At 39.6% G+C, this 12,471-nt stretch overlaps 1 protein-coding gene across 1 annotated transcript in view; it reads left to right on the top strand.

Annotated features, from left to right (window-relative positions):
• The window catches only part of LOC115142884 (CMP-N-acetylneuraminate-beta-galactosamide-alpha-2,3-sialyltransferase 2-like), a 48,969-nt gene that overhangs the window by 17,983 nt on the left and 18,515 nt on the right, over nucleotides 1-12,471 (top strand). The gene's annotated exons all lie outside the window — the stretch shown is intronic.

Below are 12,471 nucleotides of genomic sequence, written 5' to 3'. Positions count from 1 at the left end.
CCTAAAGTTGCATTACAAACGTATTTCGAAGTGTTTTGTGAAAGTTTATCGTCGACTTTTTGAATTTTAAAAAAATGACGTTACGTTTTGAAACAATGTTTTTTTCGTTTATCACACAGTCTACATATAACGATATCTAGGCTTTATATGGACCGATTTAATCGAAATAAAGACCCAAATAGTGTTTATGGGACATCTAGGAGTGCCAACAAAGAAGATGGTGAAAGGTAATGAATGTTTTCTATTTTATTGTGCGGTTTGTGTAACGCCGAAATGCTAATTATTTTGTTTACGTCCCCTGTGGGTCTTTTGGGGTGTTGCATGCTATCAGATAATAGCTTCTCATGCTTTCGCCGAAAAGCATTTTAAAAATCTGACTTGTTGCCTGGATTCACAACGAGTGTAGCTTTAATTCGATACCCTGCATGTGTATTTTAATGAACTTTTGAGTTTTAACTAATACTATTAGCATTTAGCGTAGCGCATTTGCATTTCCAGAGCTCTAGTTGGGACGCAAGCGTCCCGAGTAGAAGCAACAGGTTAAGGTGCTCCAAAGCTTTTTACTGTCAATCTTTATAGAATGTATCTTTGTTTCATAGTATAGTTTCTTCTTCTTTTTATTCAGTTTAGTCAAATGATTTCTCAATTTGCAGTACGTTTGCCAATCGGTTGTACAGACAGACTTATTTGCCATTCCTTTTGCCTCATCCCTTTCATGGTGATGAGGCAAACCATGGGGATTGATGAGGAATTTTTCTTAATGGGTGCATGCTTATTAGTAACTGGAATCATTTTCATAAATGTGTCAAGTGCAGCATCTGGTTGGTCATTACACACCACAGACCAACAAATATTCTTTATATCAACAACATAGGAATCACTACAAAACTTATTGTATGACCCATCCTTTGGAACTTTGGTTTTCCTAGATATAGCTACCAAATTGTGATCACTACATCTGATGGATTTGGATACTGATTTAAAGCAAATTGCTGCAGCATTACTGAAAATGTGATCAATATAGGTTGATGATTTCACTCCTGTGCAGTTTGTAATTACCCTGGTAGTTTGACTGATCAGGTTACCCTGGTAGGTTGACTGATCAACCTGAATCAGGTTGCAGGCACGGGTTACAGTTCGAAGCTTTTTCTTGAGTGGGCAGCTTGATGAAAGCCAGTCAATATTTGAATCACCCAGAATGAAGACCTCTCTGTTGATATCGCATACATTATCAAGCATTTTACACAAGTCTTAGGACTTGGTGATCTATAGCAGCTTCCCACAAGAATGTGTTTCATTGGCATGGGCAATAGCTAAGAGTGTGTTTGAATTCAAGATCAGCTTGATCTCAGTTCGTCACTGTCAAAATGTTGGTCATTTGTGATATTAAAAAAGATTCGGCTAATGTCTTCTTTCATGTAGAATTGCATGAAATGTTTTTTTAAAGGCAAAAAAAAATATCGGACCATGCTAACAAATGTTCCCCATGTGTGGAAATCATAAAATCGCCTCTGCCCAACTGTAGCCTTTGCCACATGGCAAATGTTATTATGGCTTTATTATAAAGGCCCTTTTTCTTCAACAGTAACTTGACCATCCATCGAGTTGCATCTTGGTGTACAGATTTGTTTACAGAAAATGGTGTGCCGGGAAGGGCCTATGATTTCTTAATCCTGCCCTGGTAACAACTGCAAAAGAAGCCTAGATTAAGGTTTGCAGATCTGTACTGTTGATAACTAAGCACCAGACACATGTTACCCTACACTGGGAACTTAGTGCTTAGTTATCACCAGCATTGTTAGACTGAGAGAAAACGTTCCCCATATCTGCTTTTCTGTGGAACAGATCAAATTACAAAACACAAATTTGTATGATAGCTGCCACTCCAACATAGTCTGCAAAATAAGCACACTTTTGCAGATTAGGGATAATCAGAATTGTATATACAGTATTTTTTTATATCCTATAATCTTGTAGTAGCTACTGCTTTTAAGCATAAGTGTATATTCCAGGGCACATAGATAGCAGACTGCTGTGATGCCCTGTGTATCCCCATGTGGGTGTTTTCTCTTGCCCTGGCCCTGTAATTCAGGGCTTCCTGCCTTCATTTGATTGCATAATGAATGTGAAGTACAGGAGGCTGCTGAAGGGAGAAAGGCTCATAATAATGTCCGGAATGGAGCAAATGGAATGGCATCAAACACCTGAAAACCATTTGTTTGATGTATTTGTTACAATTTCACTCCAGTCATTACCACTAGCCCATTCTCCCCAATTAAGGTGCCACCAAACTCCTGTGAAGTGTGTGGGCCTGGGCCTGCTGGTTTGCTGACTGGGTTACTTTTGCTGCGCTCTTCTGAGGATAAGATCTTGAGTTTGGTCTCCAGCAGGACCAGAGAGGACAGACATAAACCGATATGATCTCATCTAACAGAACTCTTCCACTGCATCAGCTGAGGATCAGCTGATCTCTGCGAATTATCCCTGCAACCCCACTTTAGCCTGGCAGCCAGAGGCTAGGTGGGGAGCAGGGATGTAGTGCATCAGTAGCACGGGGGAGCAGCGCTCCCTCAATTTGTTCAATTAGAGAATACACAGAGCTGGTAAAATATTTCTGGAAAATGTATTCTTATACATCTTAAATTTGATTTAATTACCACAAAAATGTCATAAAAACAGTAGAATGAAAAACAAAGTAAATATGTAGGCTATAGTAGCCTATAGGTAGGGAAGAAACCACCTTTTACTTGTCTTCTCTCTCTCTGTTGGTGCCATGAATGATGTAGGCATGTGCAGAGGCCCGTTGACTTTGAGCGGTCCAAATCCGACGTAGCAAGAACTGCCACAGACGGAACTCCCAGGGGCTGCTAAAAACGGCTGTCCTCAAAACAGTTTGTTGTGGACTTGGGACTCATGTACGACACACTTGAACTCGCCCAATTGTCCGAGTACTTAGCTTACAGAAACATAACACCTCCTATTGCGTATGCAGACAAACATCCACCGCATGAACCTTATCACACCAATGCGATCTAGGATACAAATTCACAGTGTCTGCCTTGATGTTCATAAAGGTCTATGGACCCCCTCTTGTGCAGTGGAACCCAGAACGATTGTGTTTCCTCCTTTAAAAGTTGCGTCGTACTTCTGTTGCACGTTATTTGTCAGCCATGTTTTCTGTTAATGCAAGTTAGTGCTAGTTTGACCACCAGAGGGCATCTGATAGTCTTCCATATTGGCATTACCAGAGAATTTAAAACCTTTTTTGTAATAACATAGTATATGGGATTAATTCTTAAGAAATGTGGCTAAATTAATTAGATTAATATTATGGTGTTTCTAATTTTAGAAAAACGATATACGAAACCCTCAGGGTTTCCGTTAGGATGGAATGGAAAATATGGCGCTGTACAATGTGACGGTCAGAAGTGGGCTACAGCATAAGAGGATTGGAGGATTCTAAATTGTTTGCCTCCATTAGACAATATTTCTGTAAATCAGTGACATTTATTCCCATAGTAATTTGTTATGATTCCATAACTAAATCAACATCTGCATTTTGAAAGAGTATTTGTATCATTATTTTATTAAAAAAGCATAAAGATGCTGATGAAGAAATACAGTACTGTACAGTATATGCTTTTAAGATATAAGGAGATATAAGATATAAGCCACCTGCATTTGTTTATTAGGCTACTGTGCAGTCTGACAAGTAAACATAGACTACAATACATACTGTAGTAAACATGGGAAAGTTCCATGTATAATAGTTGTATTTTCATCAACATTTTTTATGGGTATTTCTGTGAATTCATGTGGCTCTCTGCAATAACACTGCATGTTTTGGAACTAGCGGAGAGCTACCTCTCAAATGAAAGCGCGTGACTGAGAACGAGGCTGTAGGCAGACCCCTTAGTCAAACAGCTCCCATCCGGCCCCCCTTCACATGAGCTGCCTGAAACAATGATCTAAAGACGGTTGACATCTAGTGGAAGCCTTAGGAAGTGCAAAATAACCCATATCCCACTGTGTATTCGATAGGGGTGAGTTCAAAAACGACAAACCTCCGATTTCTCATTTCCTGTTTGGATTTTTTCTCAGGTTTTTGCCTGCCATATGAGTTCTGTTATACTCACAGATATCATTCAAACAGTTTTAGAAACTTCAGAGTGTTTTCTATCCAATACTAATTAGAGGTCGACCGATTATGATTTTTCAACGCCGATACTGATTTATTGGAGGACCAAAAAAAAGCCGATACCGATTAATCGGCTGATTTTTATTTATTTATTTGTAATAATGACAATTACAACAATACTGAATGAACACTTATTTTAACTTAATATAATACATCAATAAAAATCTATTTAGCCTCAAATAAATAATGAAACATGTTCAATTTGGTTTAAATAATGCAAAAACAAAATGTTGGAGAAGTAAAAGTGCAATATGTGCCATGTAAAAAAGCTAGCGTTTGAGTTCCTTGCTCAAGAACATGAGAACATATGAAAGTTGGTGGTTCCTTTTAACATGAGACTTCAATATTCCAAGGTAAGAGGTTTTAGGTTGTAGTTAATATAGTATTTATAGGACTATTTCTCTCTACAATTTGTATTTCATATACCTTTGACTATTGGATGTTCTTTTAGGCACTATAGTATTGCCAGTGTAACAGTATAGCTTCTGTTCCTCTCCTCGCCCCTACCTGGGCTCGAACCAGGTACACATCGACAACAGCCACACTTGAAGCAGCGTTACCCATCGCTCCACAAAAGCCACGGCCCTTGCAGAGCAAGGGGAATAACTACTCCAATTCTCAGAGCGAGTGATGTTTGAAACGCTATTAGTGCGCACCCCGCTAACTAGCTAGCCATTTCACATCGGTTACACCAGCCATTAGGTTGATAGGCTTGAAGTCATATACAGCGCTGTGCTTGCGAAGAGCTGCTGGCAAAACGCACGAAAGTGCTGTTTGAATGAATGCTTATGAGCCTGATGCTGCCTACCATCACTCAGTCAGACTGCTCTATCAAATCATAGACTTAATTATAACATAACACACAGAAATACGAGCCTTAGGTCATTAATATGGTCGAATCCGGAAACTATCATTTCGAAAACAAAACGTTTATTATTTCAGTGAAATACAGAACCCTTCGGTATTTTATCTAACAGGTGGCATCCCTAAGTCTAAATATTCTTGTTACATTGCACAACCTTCAATGTTATGTCATAAATACATAATGTTCTGGCAAATTAGTTCACCATTTTTTACTTTTATTTAGTTAATTAAGAACAAATTCTTATTTTCAATGACGGCCTAGGAAGAGTAACTGCCTGTTCAGGGGTAGAACAACAGATTTGTACCTTGTCAGCTCGGGGATTTGAACTTGCAACCTTCCGATCACTAGTCCAACGCTCTAACCACTAGGCTACCCTGCCCAAACTGTTGCATATACCCTGACTCTGCGTGCAATGAACGCAAGAGAAGTGACACAATTTCAACTGGTTAATATTGCCTGCTAACCTGGATTTCTTTTAGCTAAATATGCAGGTTTAAAAATATATACTTCTGTGTATTGATTTTAAGAAAGGCATTGGTGTTTATGGTTAGGTACAGTCGTCCAACGATTGTGCTTTTTTCGCAAAAGCGCTTTTGTTAAATCATCCCCCAGCGTTGCATCGATTATATGCAACGCAGGACACGCTAGATAAACTAGTAATATCATCAACCATGTGTAGTTATAACTAGTGATTATGATTGATTGTTTTTTATAAGATAAGTTTAATGCTGGCTAGCAACTTACCTTGGCTTCTACTGCATTCAACGAGAGGCAGGTGGTTATAGCGTTGGACTAGTTAACAGTAAGGTTGCAAGATTGGATCCCCTGAGCTGACAAGGTGAACATCTGTCGTTCTGCCCCTGAACAAGGCAGTTAACCCACCGTTCCTAGGCCGTCATTGAGAATAAGAATGTGTTCTTAACTGACTTGCCTAGTTAAATAAAGGTATATAAAAAAAAATGTTGTGAAGACTTGAAATCGGCCCTAATTAATCGGCCATTCCGATGAATTGGTCGACCTCTAATACTAATAATATTATGCATATATTAGCATCTGGGACTGAGTAGGAGGCAGTTCACTCTGGGCACGCTATTCGTCCAAAAGTGAAAATGCTGCCCCCTATCCCACACAAGTTAATAATATCAAGGAATAATAATAATTGAACATTTTTCATGCTTGTCTCAGAGCAGCGCGAAACGGTGCTGAAATGGACGTAATCAGCTGGAAGGCTATATAAAACTATATTTTGGAGGTTATTTTGTTTTAAAAAACAGTGAGTGATTGTAATCTGAATAAAGGCCAAAAATAATATTTATAAAGGCCAAAATATAGCTCTGCTAATAGCCATAATGGCACTGTACAATGTGACCCTGTGTTTGAAAGAGTATTTTCCAATAAGCAACAATTTGTTTCCAATATTTCTGTCATTCAGTGATATTTATTCCCATAGTTATTTGTTATGAATCCATAACTAAATAAACATCAGCATTTTGAATGAGTATTTTTACTTTATTAATGAAAGCATAGATGCTGAAAAAATACTGTACAGTATATGCTTTTACATTTGAATAATAAAGTATTTAAAGGATTTTGAAGATATAAGCCGCATTAGTTTTAGGCTACTGTGCAGTCAGACAAGTAAACATAGCTTACAGTACATACTGTAGTAAACATGGGAAAGTGCCTAATTCCTTACATAAGGGAGAGCAGGCCATGTCCAGACTTTCTCAGTGACCTCAAGCACTCATTAACTCTGTCTTTAATGCTTTTTCGGGTTGCATCAGTCATGGACAGAAACTTCTGAGACACAATATTAATGATGAACATATGGAGGTTCACTGGTAAGCCACATTTGCCTCAGGATCCATCCTAGTTTGTATTCTGTGCCCATTCGTGTTATCTCTTTGGTTACACGTCCTTGGAATGGCAGAACAGCATAATGGTCCGGGCGGCCCTTGCTGTGCCTGGTGAGCAGTTGGTCTGTTGTCAGAAGAGGAATGGAAATGTCAGGGTGAACCGACGACCTGACGAACCCGCCACGTATGTTGACTCTGCCTGTCGGAGGTGAAGTTCCAGAGCTCACAGGGGGGCCTGGCATGGATTGTGAGCATCTCATTCCTCGCCCATTTCAATGTGTCATTCTCCACCTGGCTCTCCTCCAATGCCGCCTGACTCTCCACAAATGCTGCTCATCTCAGCAAGGTTTTACATGTGGAAGTGCGACTAAAATGTAGTTTAAATAAACATCCGCATTTGAATGTCTTTTTTGTCGTTATTTTATTAACAAAAGTATAAAGATGTTGATTAAGAAATACTGTACTGCTGTTTTGAGTTAGAAATGTAACACTTTAGAGTTCTTGCGCATCGAATACATTGCAAGTTGAGGGATTTTCACTACTGTAGCCGGGCTATAAAAAGTCTATTGTCCTGCTAATAGGAAACATTTGCATGATGGGCTACACATGTGAAAAACAAGTCTTTGTAATCCTGTTTTAAAAATTCCTCCAGTTGTCCATCGCTACTGTAAATAAAAACACAGCATCTTGTTTACATTCTTTCTTGTAACCACAATGTCACAAATAATTTGTATCTACCTTTCCAATTACTTTTAGAGTTTGGGATTTACCAATGTGCACTTTTCATTATTAGTTACATTGTTTTAGTTCGAACGTGCAGACTTTTTTTCTTTAAATTATTGTTGCAATTGTAAGTAGGCCTAATAAAAAAAATCATACTTCTATTAGGCTACCTCAGCCAGTTAAGTTATTTTATATTGGTCTAGGCTCCGAAGAGCCTTGTATGTAAAGTCAAATTAAAATGAAGATTATTGTTGAAACTAATTGCTCGGCTGGTGTAGGTTTTCTCCATATGTTGGTGTGCAACACTTGCATAACAAGTTAGCTACATTTTCAGCACCAGCCACTGTTCGCCTCCTAATGATTGCGCTGCATTTCCATCAGTTGTTTTTAAATTGAACCTTTATTTAACTAGGCAAGTCAGGTAAGAACAATTTCTTATTTACAATCACGGCCTATCTCGGCCAAACCGGATGACGCTGGGCCGATTGTGCACCGCCCTATGGCACTCCCAATCAGGGTCAGATGTGATACAGCCTGTATTCGAACCAGGGACTGTAGTAATGCCTCTTGCATTGAGATGCAGTGACTTAGACCGAGTGGATACTCGGGAGCCATGACCAAATATATATTTATTTATTTTTCTCCCCAGAACATTAACCGTGTGTAGGTAGATGTGGAAAGGTAGATACATTTGAAGTCGGAAGTTTACATACACCTTAACCAAATACATTTAAACTCAGTTTTTCACAATTCCTGACATTTAATCCTAGTAAAAACTCCCTGTCTTAGGTCAATTAGGATCACCACTTTATTTTAAGAATGTGAAATATGTTTCATCACATTCCCAGTGGGTCAGAAGTTTACGTATACTCAATTAGTATTTGGTAGCATTGCCTTTAAATTGTTTAACTTGGGTCAAACGTTTTGGGTATCCTTCCACAAGCTTCCCACAGTAATTTGGGTGAATGTTGGCCCATTCCTCCAGACAGAGCTGGTGTAACTGAGTCAGGTTTGTAGGCCTCCTTGCTCGCACACACTTTTTCAGTTCTGCCCACACATTTTCTATGGGATTGAGGCCAGGGCTTTGTGATTTCCACTCCAATACCTTGACGTTGCTGTCCTTCAGCCATTTTGCCACAACTTTGGAAGTATGCTTGGGGTCATTGTCCATTTGGAAGTCCCATTTGCGACCATGCTTTAACTTCCTGACTGATGTCTTGAGATGTTGCTTCAATATATCCACATAATTCTCCTTCCTCATGAAGCCATCTATTTTGTGAAGTTCACTAGTCCCTCCTGCAGCAAAGCACCCCACAACATGACGCTGCCCCCCCTGTGCTTCATGGTTTGGATGGTGTTCTTCAAATTGCAAGCCTCCCCCTTTTTACTCCAAACATACCGATGGTCATTATGGCCAAACAGTTCTATTTTTGTTTCATCAGACCAGAGGACATTTCTCCAAAAAGTATGATATTTGTCCCCATGTGTAGTTGCAAACCGTAGTCTGGCTTTTTTTTAATGGTGGTTTTGGACCAGTGGCTTCTTCCTTGCTGAGCGGCCTTTCAGGCTGTGTCGATATAGGACTCGTTTTACTGTGGATATAGATACTGTTGTACCTGTTTCCTCCAGTATCTTCACAAGGTCCTTTTGCTGTTCTGGGATTGATTTTCTCCTTTCGCACCATAGTACATTCATCTCTAGGAGACAGAACGTGTCTTCTTCCTGAGCTCTATGACGGCTGCATGGTCCAATGGTGTTTATACTTGCGTACTATTGCTTGTACAGATGAACCTGGTACCTTCAGGCAGTTGGAAATTGCTCCCAAGGATGAATTAGACTTGTGGAGGTCTACCATTTTTTCTTCTGAAGACTTGGCTGATTTCTTTTGATTTTCCCATGATGTCAAGCAAAGAGGCACTGAGTTTGAAGGTAGACCGTGAAATACATCCACAGGTACATTTCCAATTGACTCAAATTATGTCAATTAGCCTGCAGAAGCTTCTAAAGCCATGACATAATTTTCTGGAATTTTCCAAGCTGTTTAAAGGCACAGTCAACTTTGTGTATGTAATCTTCTGACCCACTGGAATTGTGATACAGTGAAATAATCTGTCTGTAAACAATTGTTGAAAAAATGTCTTGTTATGCACAAAGTAGATGTCCTAACCGACTTGCCAAAACTATAGTTTGTTAACAAGACATTTGTGGAGTGGTTGAAAAACTAGTTTTAATGACTCCAACCTAAATGTATGTAAACTTCTGACTTCAACTGTACAAATGATTTGTTGCAACTTGGGGAGGGGGGGGGGTTCACACCTAGCTCAAGTTGGGGGGGTTCACACCTAGCTCGGCTATTAGACAATTTTTTAGTAAAGGTTGAATAGTCTATTGTTCAGCTAATAGCCCATCCTAGAAACATTGATAAAGATTACAATTGATAGTATTTTTAGCCACAATCGGCCCCAACCCCAATTAATACATTTGGACACAGTCGATTGCGTGCCGGTCTTTGGGCTAGAATGTTGAGGGTTCGAAACCTGCTCCCTGCTTGTTTCATTACATTGTTATGCCGGTCTCAGAGCAAATAGCCTGGATTGTTATTCCCATCTCGTTCCTCGCCCTCTTCCATACATCATTCTCCATCTGAGTGGCTCGCTTGTGGGTGTGCTGACAGGATATGGTAGCACCTTCGGTTGTACGTCAATAATTCAGCATAGCAAGTTTGTTGGAAGGTCTGGTTATTCACAGGCAAATAGTAATATGCTCTAAACCACTGGGGTGACAAACAAAGTTTGCTGCCCTGTTTTCAATCGTCCACGTGGCTGGGAGACCCTCCTCAGATTAATGCAGATGGAGTTAGATATGCATAGGAAGTGTAGTGTACTGTTTTTTTCTGTATATATGAATTACAAATCAGCCTTTACTTAAATCATGGTTCTAGTCTATTGCGTAGTTACAATGTGTAATCATTGATGTGTGGTAGTGGTAAACACTGTTTAAGTGTTTAATTGTAATACATACATGCAGACACAGCATAGTTCAAAGAATGGAGTTTGATACACCTGGTATTGGATATGACTGAAAAAATACTTGCTAAATAGCCATTTTCACAAGTTAACTTTTTGACAAAAAAATATGCACAATAGTTTCTCTACACTCACTAACATATTCCTCTCAATTGTACATGTTCTGCTTGACTCGTTATGAATTTATAATTACTTACATTTGCTTGTCAGATATCTTTGCTGAAGAAAGTCAACAGCGACGGGTGGCATAACGTCAAATTCGTCATTGGAACCACTCAATATGATTGGTTATATAAAAACCTTGGGACCCAAATGCATAATGAGTGCTCTAACTCCCCCCTGCTGTGGTCTGGCGCAATGAAGCCATGACGCTGGGTACCTCTAAGTCCCGCGGCATAAGCTCGCAACTTTTAAAGGCGGAACCACTGTATGTGATCACTTGGTTATGGTGCTGTCCTTTCAGCACCACGAAGGGCGCTCAAATCGCTTAAAATAACCCTCATCATCAAGATCTGTGGCCTGCACCTAATACTCCTACTCATCACATTATTATTATTATTAAAAGTGGAAGATTATCACTTCTCACAATGGTGCTTGTTTAGTAAAGTTAGATTAAAGCTGAATCAATGTCTAGCAAGATCACAATGATGAATTAGTATTTTACCTAACAAAACCTGATATAATAGCATATACTCTACCATAGGCCTCTAATATGTTACACCAAAGAATCCTCAGTCATTTCTTATCTGAAGCTGTCAATGTTTTTCTCATGCGGCCAAAACTGAACAGTGCTCACCAATAGGCGGGATATATGCGATGATTGAAACAAAGTAGGCTTACAAAGAAAGGCTTATAGTGTAACACAATCTGCATTTATTCACTCACGAAACAGTAATTTAAGATCTAAATGCATATTCCCATGCAACTGATTGAGATCAAATGATTGACATGGACATTTCACTGGTAAAACGTGAAGAATTATAATTTATGATGGCCTGTTTTGAAATGAGATATTCCTAAACCACTAAGCATTTACCGACGGCAGCAACTTTTTTTGGTCCGGACCAGCCATTTATTTTTGGTACAGTCCACACCGGCATTGATTTTCAACGTCCACAGACATCCGGTCCAGATCGGCCTATATTTGTCCCAAACATGGACGTCTATATGGTTTGGTTTAGATTTGCACAGTACAGTCGAGCACAGCAGAGTAAAGTACATTAGAGTACACAGTAGAATAAGGAAATGTACATTAGTGTACTGTATTGTACCCTACTTTACTCTAATGTACTGTATTCCACTGAATTTAACTATACTGTTTCGTACTGTACTCTTCTCTATTGAATAATACTACTGTCCTGTACTGTGCTAAACTGCCATAATGTGATGTTCAAACTTGTGAAACAATCTAGACGTCTATGAGTATTGGAGAAAGCTGCTGACGCTTCTGGCACAGGCTGCCCAGGCAAAGTCAACTTCCAGAGCAGGCTCAGAACTTGGTCTGACTCCAGAGGCACCAGCAGCCCAGTGATGGAAGTCAGCAGGCTGGCTTATTGTAATGCAAGTGATTCTGCATCCCTGGTACCACTGAGTCTGGCCCCAAAGGGGGGGGGGCTCAGTATTGATTCAAAGCCACTGGAAGGGAGCCACGGGAGTTGGTATGTTTGACTAGCATCAATTTGAAAGCCTTGCTCAATGGTTAATGGTCTCTTTACAAAGGCAAGAAGGTTTCTATTTGTATTTCCTGACAGCTGTAGCTACAGTTTATGCAGGTATCTGTAGGAGTGGCATTAATGCAGAGCC

This window comes from Oncorhynchus nerka, linkage group LG15 (genome assembly GCF_034236695.1).
Source record: "Oncorhynchus nerka isolate Pitt River linkage group LG15, Oner_Uvic_2.0, whole genome shotgun sequence".
NCBI classification, from domain to species: Eukaryota; Metazoa; Chordata; class Actinopteri; order Salmoniformes; family Salmonidae; genus Oncorhynchus; species Oncorhynchus nerka.
Note: the sequence above shows the minus strand (reverse complement) of the source record. Positions and strands in the feature narration are given on the sequence as shown.